Source organism: Leuresthes tenuis, unplaced genomic scaffold (genome assembly GCF_036924035.1).
Source record: "Leuresthes tenuis unplaced genomic scaffold, fLeuTen1.0.hap1 SCAF_11, whole genome shotgun sequence".
Taxonomy (NCBI): Eukaryota; Metazoa; Chordata; class Actinopteri; order Atheriniformes; family Atherinopsidae; genus Leuresthes; species Leuresthes tenuis.
Genome location: NW_027325365.1, coordinates 30965839 through 30979391, shown reverse-complemented (window position 1 = coordinate 30979391; position 13553 = coordinate 30965839).

Here is a 13553-nt window from a genome sequence, read left to right as displayed (position 1 = left end):
GCATTCGCACCTTTTCTTACCCATTTTTCAGTAATTATGGGTGGACATTCACACCTTCTTACAGCTGAACACCTCCTCTCCCGCTTATGATGGTGTATAGTCGGGCTTTCAAGCCTTTTCTTACCCGGTTTTTACAAATTATAGTTGGACATTCAGACCTTCTTACAGCCGAAAACCTCCACTCCCTCTTTTGATCATACATTGTCGGGCATTAGCACCTTTTCTTACCCGCTTTTTACAAACCATAGTCGGACTTTCACATCTTTTAGTAGCCGAACAACTCCGCTCCCGCTATTGATTGTGTACAGTCGGGTATTTTAACCTTTTCTTACCCGCTTTTTACCAACTATGGTCGGACATTCACACCTTCTTACAGCGGAACACCTCCGCTCCCTCTTTTGATGGTGTATGTTCGGGCAGTCAAACCTTTTCTTACCTGCTTTTTACAAACTATGGTCAGACATTCAACCCTTCTTGGAGCCGAACACATCCACTCCTGCTTTTGATTATGTATAGTTGGGCATTCGCACCTTTTCTTACCCATTTTTCAGTAATTATGGGTGTACATTCACACCTTCTTGCAGCCGAACACCTCCGCTCCCTCTTTTGATCATACATTTTCGGGCATTCGCACCTTTTCTTACCCGCTTTTTACAAACCATGGTTGGACTTTCACACCTTTTAGTAGCCGAACAACTCCGCACCCGCTACTGATTGTGTACAGTCGGGTATTTTAACCTTTTCTTACCCGTTTTTTACCAACTATGGTCGGACATTCACACCTTCTTACAGCGGAACACCTCCGCTCCCTCCTTTGATGGTGTATGTTCGGGCATTCGAACCTTTTCTTACCCGCTTTTTACAAACTATGGTCAGACGTTCAAACCTTCTTGTAGCTGAACATATCCACTCTTGCTTTTGATGATGTATGGTTGGGCATTCGAACCTACTTGTTGCCCGCTTTTCATTAATTATGGGTGGACATTCACACCTTGTCTCAGCCAAACACCTCCGCTCCCTGTTTTGATCATGTATGGTTTGACATTCGCACCTTTGCTTACCTTCTTTTTATACTGATTGCTCAAGATTAAGTTGTTCTTTCTCAAACTACAAAAAATTTTTAATTGTTGAAACTTGATTTGAAGTGGATAAATAAGGAAGACAAACAGTTTTAAGTCAGGCTGATAGCAATTAACTTTATAGCAAAATCTGTATTTCGTCATTTGTCGAGAGATGCTTATTGCTGAAGAAGTTCTTTCTCATTCTACAAAGTACAACGTTGTTTATCATTGAAACTTGATTAGACATGAATAAATATGAAGGACAAAGCAGTCTTAACTTGGTTTGAGTTAAGGAATTCGTTTTATAGGAGAATCCGAATTCGTGCATAACTCGTAAAATAGAGCTTATTTTCGGATTCCTAAAGAATGAGTCTGGTTCTTTCTCATAATACAAAGTTTGTTGTTTATTGTTGAAACTTCATCAGACCGTTAGATATAGTCGGACTCACCTCGACGCACGGCTTGGGATCTGGAACCAGTACTCTTGAGAGGGGTTGGACTCTCTTCCACTCTGGAGTTGCCCGTGGTGAGAGGCGCAGAGCAGGTGTGGGCATACTTATTGCCCCCCCGGCTGTGTGCCAGTACATTGGGGTTTACCCCAGTGAACGAGAGGGTAGCCTCCCTCCGCCTTAGGTGGGGGGACGAGTCCTGACTGTTGTTTGTGCCTATGCGCCAAACAGCAGTTCAGAGTACCTACTCTTTTTGGAGTCTCTGGGGGAGGCACTGGAGAATGCTCCTACCGGAGACTCCCTCATTCTGCTGGGGGACTTCAATGCTCACGTGGGCAATGACAGTGAGACCTGGAGGGGTGTGATTGAGAGGAACGGCCCCCCCCGATCTGAATCAGAGTGGTGTTATGTTGTTGGACTTCTGTGCCAGTCATAGACTGTCCATAACGAACACCATGTTCAGGCATAAGGGTGTCCATATGTGCACTTGGCACCAGGACACCCTTGGCCGCAGTTCGATGATCGACTTTGTGGTTGTATCATCGGACTTGCGGCCGTATGTCCTGGACACTCGGGTGAAGAGAGGGGCGGAGCTGTCAACTGATCACCACCTGGTGGTGAGTTGGCTCCGCTGGTGGGGGAGGATGCCGATCAGACCTGGCAGGCCCAAACGTATTGTGAGGGTCTGCTGGGAGCGTTTGTCAGAATCCCCCGTCAGAAGGAGCTTTAACTCCCACCTCCGGCAGAGCTTCAACCATATTTGAGGTGGGGGACATTGAATGGGCCATGTTCCGTGACTCCATTGCCGAGGCAGCTGGTCGGAGTTGTGGCCGTAAGGTGGTCGGTGCCTGTCGTGGCGGCAACCCTCGAACCTGCTGGTGGACACCAGTGGTGAGGGAAGCCGTCAAGCTGAAGAAGGAGTCCTATCGGGCCTTTTTGGCCAGTGGGACCCTGGAAGAAGCTGATAGGTACCGACGGGCCAGACGGGCCACGGCTTCGGCGGTTGCTGAGGCAAAAACTCCGGCCTGGGAGGAGTTCGGTGAGACCATGGAGAACGATTTCCGGACGGCCTCGAAAAGATTCTGGTCCACCATCCGGCATCTCAGGGGGGGGAAGCGGCTCACAGTCAACACTGTTTACAGTGCGGACGGGGCTTTGCTGACCTCAACTAGGGATGTTGTGAGTCGGTGGGGGGAGTACTTCGAGGAACTCCTCAATCCTACCAACACGTGCTCGGAAGAGGCAGAGTCGGAGAGCTCGGAGACGGGGCCTCCCATTTCTGGGGCTGAGGTTGCCGAGGTGGTTAAAAAGTTCCTCGGTGGCAAGGCCCCGGGGGTGGATGAGGTCCGTCCTGAGTTTCTCAAGGCTCTGGATGTTGTAGGGCTGTCTTGGCTGACACGCCTCTGCAGTATCGCGTGGACATCGGGGACAGTGCCTCTGGACTGGCAGATTGGGGTGGTGGTCCCCCTCTTTAAAAAGGGGGACCGGAGGGTGTGTTCCAACTATAGGGGTATCACACTCCTCAGCCTCCCTGGTAAGGTCTATTCGGCGGTATTGGAGAGGAGGATCCGTCGGATAATCGAGCCTCGGATTCAGGAGATGCAGTGTGGCTTTCGTCCTGGCCGTGGAACAGTGGACCAGCTCTATACCCTCGGCAGGATCCTGGAGGATGCATGGGAGTTCGCCCAACCAGTCTACATGTGTTTTGTGGACTTGGAGAAAGCGTTCGACCGTGTCCCTCGTGGAGTCCTGTGGGGGGTGCTCCGGGAATATGGAGTGCCGGACCCCTTGATAGGGGCCGTTCGGTCTCTGTATGACCGGTGCCTCTACTTACTGGTCAATCTACGTTCCCATCCTCACCTATGGTCACGAGTTGTGGGTAGTGACCGAAAGAACAAGATCGCGAATACAAGCGGCCGAAATGGGTTTCCTCCGCAGGGTGTCTGGGCTCTCCCTTAGAGATAGGGTGAGAAGCTCAGTCATCCGGGAGGGGCTCGGAGTAGAACCGCTGCTCCTCCGCATTGAGAGGAGTCAGATGAGGTGGCTCGGGCATCTGGTTAGGATGCCCCCTGGGCGCCTCCCTGGGGAGGTGTTCCGGGCACGTCCCACTGGGAGGAGACCCCGGGGGAGACCCAGGACACGTTGGAGAGACTATGTCTCTCGGCTGGCCTGGGAACGCCTCGGGGTCCCCCCGGAAGAGCTGGAGGAAGTGGCCGGGGACAGAGACGTCTGGGTTTCTCTGCTCAAGCTGCTGCCCCCGCGACCCGACCCCCGGATAAGCGGCAGATGATGGATGGATGGATGGATATATCCTCCACCAACCAGACTTACAACCCCCGACTAGGGTAGCAGAATTTCTAAGCATCTGTACCCCAAAACTACTATCAAAAATATATAAATTATTGTCTAAGATAGATGACACAATGTCTCTTCCATCCTCAAAATGGGAGGCAGATTTATCCATCAGTTCTGGTCATAGCTTCTAACCACAAATATGTTTGAACACCTTCATAAAGACTCGAAATCCTAATTTACAGCTCATACAATACAAAATCCTTCATAGAACACACTATACAGGACAAAGGATGTTCAGGATGGGTCTAACACACTCAAACATCTGCTCACATTGCACAGATAACACACCTGATGATTATGTACACGCTTTGTGGTTTTCTGCGCCTGTCCAGAAGTTCTGGCTTGAAGTCTGTGAGGACCTATCAACATGGCTAAAGTGTAGCATCCCTGCATGCCCCACACTGTGCATACTGGGTGACTTAGACAACATCAACATGGAAATTAACTCAGCACACATGGTTGTCACAGTGTTATGTATCGCAAAGAAAACTATTCTCATGAACTGGAAAGCGAAGAACAATCTGTGTATTAACCAGTTTAGAAATTTTCTTTTAGATTATATTAGCATGGAAACAATGTCTGCCTCCTCAAAACATCAATTGGCTGAATTTCATTCTCTCTGGTCCCCTCTGATTAGTTTTATCACATAGTGGTGGTGGTGGGTTGCTGGGTGATGGTGGGTCTCAGGCCCGGGCTGCTGCGACTGGTGTGACCGGGTGGTTTGTTTGTTTGTTTTTTGTAGAGGTCCTCCGGGGTGGGGTTGGGTTGAGTGGGGTGGGGCGGGATGGATACCTTCTGGGGGTACAGTAGCTCCCGGAATATGGTCGCTGCAGGCCCCGAGCCTGGTGGACATCAGGCCCTCCTGCCCATTGCTGGCTCCCAGGTAGCGGGGATGCCTATTGCAGCCAGTCCCTGGCTGCCCTCTCTGGGGGAGAGTAGCTCCCCCGGTATATATCCCCATACCCCTCTTCCTTCTGGCTCCTGTACACAGCACACACTCACACATGAAGGGTTTTGGGGGCGTGTGTGTTCGGTGGGGTGTAGTGGATGGGGCCACGTAGGTGGTCCCCTTTGGTTGCACTCTGCAGTTCCCTGCCCCTGTTTTAATTACACCTTAGACATTAGTACTTATCAAACACACTCACACACACACATTAGGTCTTGGGGGGTGGTTACACTGAGTGGCATCTGGTGGGCGGGGCTCTTTGGGTATGTAGGCTGCCCAGAGTGCCGCGCTCCCAGTTCTACAAGTTTGGCTGCCCCTCAATTTTAATTGCTCACTATTAGAAAATATTGAAGAGCCAGAAGGGTGAGGGGAGGGGTCTTCTTCGCACACCCCTGCTTCCTGGTGTCTGCTCGGGGCAGGAGGGGCCAGGAGGATTAATTAATTGTTCTGCTGGTTCGGGGTCTGTGGTGGCTGGGGGGTTGCTGGCCTCCTGGTGTGCCCGCTGCACTACACCCCAGCAGAGTCGAGGGAGGTAGGATGTGTGGATGTATGGGACGTGAAAGTGTGTGTGGTAATGATTGGGCCTGGATCTGGGACTTGCTGTCGCCTGGCCTGCCTGTGTTTCTCCCGATGGGGCATCAGCGTTGCCTCTCCCCACTGCTCGCGACTTCACCCACCTGTGGGCACGTCTTGACTCCCAGGGCACTTGGCCAGGGGCGCTGGGGCAGGCGCTGACCCACTTTGTGGCTGTCTGGGGCGCTTGGCCCTCCTGGGTATTGGGTGGGGCCTCTGCCGGGGGGTTTGGGGGCGCTCGGGCTCCTGGGGCCCAGGTCCAGTGCACGGTCCATGTCTGGGCGGCTGGGGCCTGGCGGGGTCGGTGGGCTGTTGCCCCTGGTTCCCGGAGTGCCTCTGCCCTATGCTTATGGGGGCTCTTTCCGGGGGCTTCCTCTGCAGTCTTCTGGGTGGATGCGTGGTTGCCCCTGCGGTGGGCTGTACGCTTATACACTCATAACTAAGCACGGTTATCATGTAGGTCCTGTGCCATGGGTGTTGCATGTTCTCACACACACACACACACACACACACACATTCATTAGTCCAGTAGCATGGTCACTAAGCAGTTGATGTGTTATCATGTCGTCTCAGGTCATCTATATCCACAGCTGTGTTGTATGCGATTGCCGCTTCTTGTGCTTGTTTTTGTTTGTTTGTGTGTTTGTTTTTTCTCTGCTTGTCTGCTTTCAGGTGCTCCTCTTGGCGCTAAGGCTGGATTCCCCTCATAGGCCATGGATTGTTGTCTGTTTTGTTTTTTACAGGTGTAGCAGCTGGTTGTCTGGTTTTTGTTTCTATTTTTTTTCTGTTTCCTCTTCTTTCCTCTTCTTCTTTCCTTGTCCCCCGGTCCGGTTCAGTTCAGTTCATGTCATATATTGTAAAAAGAAATAAATAAATGGGCATCAAGGGGAGCTTTACATTTATAAAACTTCCCTTGGCAAAACAAATCTGTTTGGCATCATAGGTATTCAGACTACAATTCTTCTGACATAATGCTGAACAGGACAAGGGGAAAAAAAAGTAAAGAAGACAGTTCTGCCGAAAGCCAGGGATAGACCTGTTCTAAGTTCTATACTTTTTAAAAGGGGCGTGTTTATCAACTATGGAATTAGAAGATTTACAAAAATGGTCAAGTGCTAGATCTTCATCTGGGATTTTAACAGTGTCATATAACTATTCAACAGATCAGTTAAAAAAAAGCCTGCTCATGGAGATGTTTCAGGATCTGGATACCAAGCGTGGACCTAATGTTTTCATTTTTGCAATTCTGATACAGGCTATTGAGCAGTGATAACTAACACCAAGTTCAGATACTGCGGATTTTCTACCTTTGATTTGTTAAGATTGAGCCAATCAGGGACAACCTTGAAGGATCTCTTTGGTTTTGTAGGATCAGTAATTACCTGAGAAAGGTTGATATTGGTACACACCTTTTTTAAATGATCAGAGGCAGAGTTCAACTTGTTTAAATTAAAATTGCCACACAGAGATTGGGTTTAGGCCACATGCACACAGAATGACATCAACAAATATAAGAAATATTAAACATTTACACATAGATTTTTGAATATATGTAGAGGAATGATACTTTGAAATGTGCTCATTGCGGAGTTATGATCAGTTGAGTAATGAAGGTTGAACTATTCTGGGAAAGAGGTTCTATTCCCAGCATCATGATGGACACTCCTGATATAGAAGGTTTCGCTAACGCATTGGAATTGTTTTGCTATTTTCATATGCATGTGCAATGAAGAATTGCTTGCTGCTGATAAATGCAAAGAAGAACAGCTTACACATAGATGCTCACATATAGGCTGCTGAATGCAATGAAGACCTGCTTATCAAGTAAAGTTCAATGTCAATGTGTAATATTCAATTAGGATTTGCAAAACAGTGAAGTTAAACAATGAATGGGTCCATAGTCGGTATGAGAAGACTACAGGAATATTTACCTGGGTGTACGTTCAAACAGAGATGAGAAAATTGCGATAAATAATTGTTTGTTTGTTTGTTAGTATGTATATGAATGTTATGTGTATAAACTGTGTTGAGTTATAGTTACTCAGTAGTGTCTCAGTGAAACAACCGACGGGGGAAGCCTTGCGGTGACAACAAAAGCAGTGTTTTACTGATCAGTCAAGTTGCTCCAGTGTACTCCATACAAACTGGTTGGCTACTGAAGGGATAGAAAATGGGGAATACTTGTTTTAAAGCAAACAAGGAATTAGATGGGAAAAATACATGTTTTAACGGGACCCAGACAATATTAAATACTCAGACAGATGGGAGAAGAAGTGTAGTTTTGTAGGAAATCACAAAATTATTACATAGAATTAGTGAAATCAATTGAAGAATGCCTTTCTGAAGAGCTGTTTACCACAGATGAGCAGCTTTGCGACCAAGCACATTGTAGATCGCTTTACTGCCAAAATGATCTAATTTAATGGATTGGTTTAGACATGCATAACAGCATTTTAAGAACAAAGAGAGAAACAAAAAGGGACAACGCTTCATGGTGGAAGGTGATGTATAAATAACTGTGTATATGATGAAGGGGGTGGCAACACCCATTCCGAAATCCCGCCATTCCGACATCCCGCTATTCCGACATCCCACCATTCCGACATACCACCATTCCGACATACCACCATTCCGACATGCAAACGTCCCACCATTCCGACATCCCACCATTGCGACATCCCGCTATTCTGACGTTCAAATGTCCCACCATTCCGACAAGGCTTTCCGTATAAGGAAATGTGTGTTACTCAACAGGTGAGTCCCTTCTTTCTGTTCATGCAATTTATATGTTTAACATGTTTATAGACAAGCGTTATTAAAAACACAAAGTCTCGGCAACTGGAGGAGGAGAAGCAGTCCGCGGTGGTTTTCAATCACACACTCCAATGCCACTTGTTTCAACTTCCGAAAATTTAATCCAGGAAAAAAAGGCTTACAAACATGGACCAAAACGGCTCCATAACACGCACAAGAATCCAAAAGAAACGAAAGTTAACTAAAAGAAAGCAAATAAACAGTATGAAGTGGTCAAAATTGGTTTTACGCATGCCTATGTGCGTCTGGCACATGCGTCTTCGGGCTCTCCCACGTTGGTTTGTGGATGAAAGCTATATGTTCAGCTGTAATGTCATGTAAAAACAATCTCTACATGACATTTAGTCCCAGGTGTGACCAGTTAGGTCCTTAAGATATCAACAGGCTGTATAAAGCTACAACCGTTGCGGCTGTGTGTTTGTGCCAAATGCGCAAAACCCATCCGCGCTTCCCAAAATTGGAGTGAGTACTCATAAATCACGTGAATAACATGAATAAACGTTTTTACTGCATTTTGTTGTGTTTTATACGTTCTATGCTGTCATTTCTATCTTCTTCTATTGGCAAGGCAAGGCAGAGTGCTCGCAACTGTGTCCTGTGCAGTAGCCGTGATATCTGTAATTGCAATTATTACTTTTGCATATGATGACAGCGTGCAAAAGACGCATGGGCTCTGTGGAGAGCTCCGCTCCAGCTGGCTGCTGTGACAGCTCACTGACACTGTATTTCTGCTTAATCAGTTTCAGTCTCGCCAGAGTTATATTAATATCTGTATTTTTATATTTGAAATTCAGGGGATTTTGATAATAGATTATTAAAGTTTGTTTGCGAGGCTGTGGCCTCTGCATGTGCAAAGCTTGTGCGCCAAACTTTAGGGCGTATTTGCGCCGGCATATCATTAGTGCAAAATGTTTTGGGTAAAAAATAGGCTATTAAAAGGAACTGTCGGAATGGCGGTATGTTAAAAAAAACAAAAAACATACCGCCATTCCGACCATAGGAGGAAAAAAGTGTCGGAATGGTGGGACGTTTGATAAAAAATTAAGTGTCGCCATTCCGACAATTGGAGACCCATGTCGGAATGGCGAGATGTCGGAATGGCAGCATGTAACCATGATGAAGGAGAGACCATTTGAGCAGCACAGCCATTTCGCAGCACAGGGACAGCAATCCAAGTTACAGGATCTCCCACGTGGTATCACCTGTCACATTGTGTCAAGGCATCAAAAGAAGAAAAAATCACCAAACTCAAGGACAAAAAGACAAAGACTCCGGTGAACGAAGACAGAGGACTGACAAACCAGAAATACAAAAGGATTCTCGATATCAAGATCCAGAAGAAGAGGCTAACAATGCCACGAACACTTACGATGCTGGGAATGATGCCAGCAATGAACAGAGAAGAAGATTCAGTGTCATCAATCTGCATTACGTGCCTCTAATGAGGGGGTGAATATAGAATCCTCAACGATTACAACGTCTCTGGGAACTGTGACAACAACAAGGTTTAAACCATTTTGATATATATTGTAACCTATTGTCTAAGGAATAGTGCTGAAAATGAGGTAAAACTAATCCACCACTGTCCTTGGTCTTCTGTAGGGTTTTTAAACTAATACGTGGTGGTTTGTTTTTCCACAGAAATTTGGAGATGCATGAATCTAGTGACTTAAACCAAGTAGCAGATGGTTTTATGGGGATCATTGAGAACAAATAGTTAACTTTTGGTAGTATCATCATTTTAATGGAGGTAACTCTCCCCATAAGTGATATAGGTAAGGACTTCCAACGAGAGATCGTCCTCTACTGTCTTTAATAATTGCACATAATTTAGCTTTGTTAGCTCTGAGAGCCTGGAGGAAATGTTTATGCCTAAATATCTAATATTTCCTGACTGTAAAGTGATCGCAGGTATATTATGGACCCTACAGTTAATGGGCAGAACTGTGGTCTTAGACCAGTTGATAGAGTAGTCAGAAAGTGCTGAGAATTTATTTATGAGTGTGATCGTGTGACTGAGAGACGTCTGTGAGTTCTGAAGGAAAAGTAATACATCATCAGCATAAAGACTTATTTTATGCTCAATATTTTGGGATTAATTACTCACAAACGGGTAAGAAAAGGTAGTATTGCCAGACCATACATGATCAAAACAGGGAGCGGAGGTGGTTCAGCTGCAAGGTATGAATGTCTGACTATAGTTTGTAAAAAGCGGGTAAGATAAGGTGCGAATGCCCAACAATGTATGATCAAAAGAGGGAGCGGAGGGTTTTGGCTACAAGAAGGTTTGAATGTCCGACCATAGTTTGTAAAAAGCGGGTAAGAAAAGCTTACCATACATCATCAAAAGCAGGAGTGGATGTGTTCGGCTACAAGAAGATTTGAATGTCCATCAATAATTGCTTTAAAACATGAAAGAAAATTTTCAAATATCAAACCGCACATGATCATAAGCGGGAGAGGAGTTGTTCAGCTGCAAGAAGGTGTGAATGTCCACCCATAATTACTGAAAAATGGGTAAGAAAAGGTGAAAATGCCCAACCATACATCATCAAAAGCAGGAGTGGATGTGTTCGGCTACAAGAAAGTTTGAATGTCCGACCATAGTTTGTAAAAAGCGGGTAAGAAAAGGTTCGAATGCCCGAACATAGACCATCAAAAGAGGGAGCGGAGGTGTTCCGCTGTAAGAAGGTGTAAATGTCCGACCATAGTTGGTAAAAAGCGGGTAAGAAAAGGTTAAAATACCCGACTGTACACAATCAATAGCGGGAGCGGAGTTGTTTGGCTACAAGAAGGTGTGAAAGTCCGACCACGGTTTGTAAAAAGCGGGTAAGAAAAGGTTCGAATGCCCGAATATATACCATCAAAAGTGGAAGTGGATGTGTTCGGCTGCAAGAAGGTGTGAACGTCCGACCAAAGTTTGTAAAAAGCAGTTAAGAAAAGATTCGAATATCCAACCAAACATAATCAAAAGCGGGAGCAGAGCTGTTCGACTGCAAGTAGGTGTGAATGTCAGATCATAATTTGCAAAAAGCTGATGAGAAAGGGTGAAAATGCCCGGCTATACACCATCAAATGTGGGAGCGGAAGTGTTCGGCTGTGAGTAGGTGTGAATGTCCAACCATAATTGCTGAAAAATGTGTTAGAAGAGACTAGAATGCCGGACAAGACATTATCAAATGCGGGAGCGGAGTTGTTCGGCTGTGAGTAGGTGTGAATCTCCGAGCATAGTTTGTAAAAAGGGGGTAAGAATAGGTTCGAATGCCCGAACATACACTATCAAAACAGGGAGCTGAGGTGGCTCAGCTGCAAGGTGTGAATGTCTGACTATAGTTTGTAAATAAGGTGCGAATGCCCAACAATGTATAATCAAAAGAGGGAGCGGAGGTTTTCGGCTACAAGAAGGTTTGAATGTCCGACCATAGTTTGTAAAAAGCGGGTAAGAAAAGGTTCAAATGCCTGACTATACACCATCAAAAGCGGGAGCAGAGGTGTTCCGCTGTAAGACGGTGTGAATGTCCGACCATATTTGGTAAAAAGCGGGTAAGAAAAGGTTAAAATACCCGACTGTACACAATCAATAGCGGGAGAGGAGGTGTTCAGCTGCAAGAAGGTGTGAATGTCCACCCATAATTACTGAAAAATGGGTAAGAAAAGGTGCGAATGCCAAACCATACATTATCAAAAGCAGGTGTGAATGTCAGATCATAATTTGCAAAAAGCTGATGAGAAAGGGTGAGAATGCCCGACTATACACCATCAAATGCGGGAGCGGAGTTGTTCGGCTGTGAGTAAGTGTGAATCTCCGACCATAATTGCTGAAAAATGTGTTAGAAAAGGTAAGAATGCCCGTCCATACATCATCAAAAGCGGGAGAGGTGGTGTTCGGCTGCAAGTAGGTGTGAATGTCCAGCCATAATTACTAACAAACGGGTAAGAAAAGGTAGTATTGCCAGACCATACAAGATCAAAACAGGGAGCGGAGGTGGTTCAGCTTCAAGAAGGTGTGAATGTCCGACTAAAGTTCAAATATATTAACAAAAGCGGGAGGAGAGGTCTTCGGATGAGAGTGGTTGAGAATTTCCAACCATAATCTATAAAATGCGGTGAAAAAAAAGGTGTGATAGAACACTAAAAGGTGGAGCGGAAGTGTTCGGCTGCAAGAAGGTGTGAATGTCCGACTATATTTGGTGAAAAGCAGGTGAAGCAAGGTCTGAATGCCCAACCTTACATCATCAAAAGCGAGATCAGAGGTGTTTGGCTGCATGAAGGCCATAGTTTGCCAAAAGCGGGTAAGCTGCGAATGACCGACTAAATATCAACAAAAGGTCTTCGGATGCAAGTGGGTGTGAATATCCCACCAAGTATGGTGGAGAGGAAGCTGTGAACAGCCGACCATAGTTGGCAAAAAACGGGTGAGAAAAGGAGCGAATGTCCAACCATACATGATCAAAACAGGGAGCGGAGGTGTTTGGCTGTGACAAGGTGTGAATGTCCACAAAAATTAATGAAAAGCGGGCAACAAGTAGGTTTGAATGCCCAACCATACATCATCAAAAGCAGGAGTGGATGTGTTCGGCTACAAGAAGGTTTGAATGTACGAGCATAGTTTGTAAAAAGCGGGTAAGAAAAGGTTCGAATGCCCAAACATACAACATCAAAAGAGGGAGCGGAGGTGTTCCGCTGTAAGAAGGTGTGAATGTCCGACCATAGTTGGTAAAAAACGGGTAAGAAAAGGTTAAAATACCCGACTGTACACAATCAATAGCGGGAGCGGATGTGTTTGGCTACAAGAATGTGTGACAGTCCGACCATAGTTTGTAAAAAACGGGTAAGAAAAGGTGCGAATGCCCGACAATGTATGATCAAAAGAGGGAGCGGAGGTTTTCGGCTACAAGAAGGTTTGAATGTCCGACCATAGTTTGTAAAAAGCGGGAAAGAAAAGGTTCAAATGCCTGACTATACACCATCAAAAGCGGGAGCGGAGGTGTTCGGCTACAAGAAGGTGTGAAAGTTCAACCATGGTTTGTAAAAAGCTGCTAAGAAAAGGTTCGAATGCCCGAATATATACCATCAAAAGCGGAAGCGGAGGTGTTCGGCTGCAAGAAGGTGTGAACGTCCGACCAAAGTTTGCAAAAAGCAGTTAAGAAAAGGTTCGAATGCCCGAATATATACCATCAAAAGCGAGAGCAGAGCTGTTCGACTGCAAGTAGGTGTGAATGTCCAGCCATAATTACTCACAAACGGGTAAGAAAAGGTAGTATTGCCAGACCATACATGATCAAAACAGGGAGCTGAGGTGGTTCAGCTGCAAGATGTGAATGTCTGACTATAGTTTGTAAAAAGCGGGTAAGA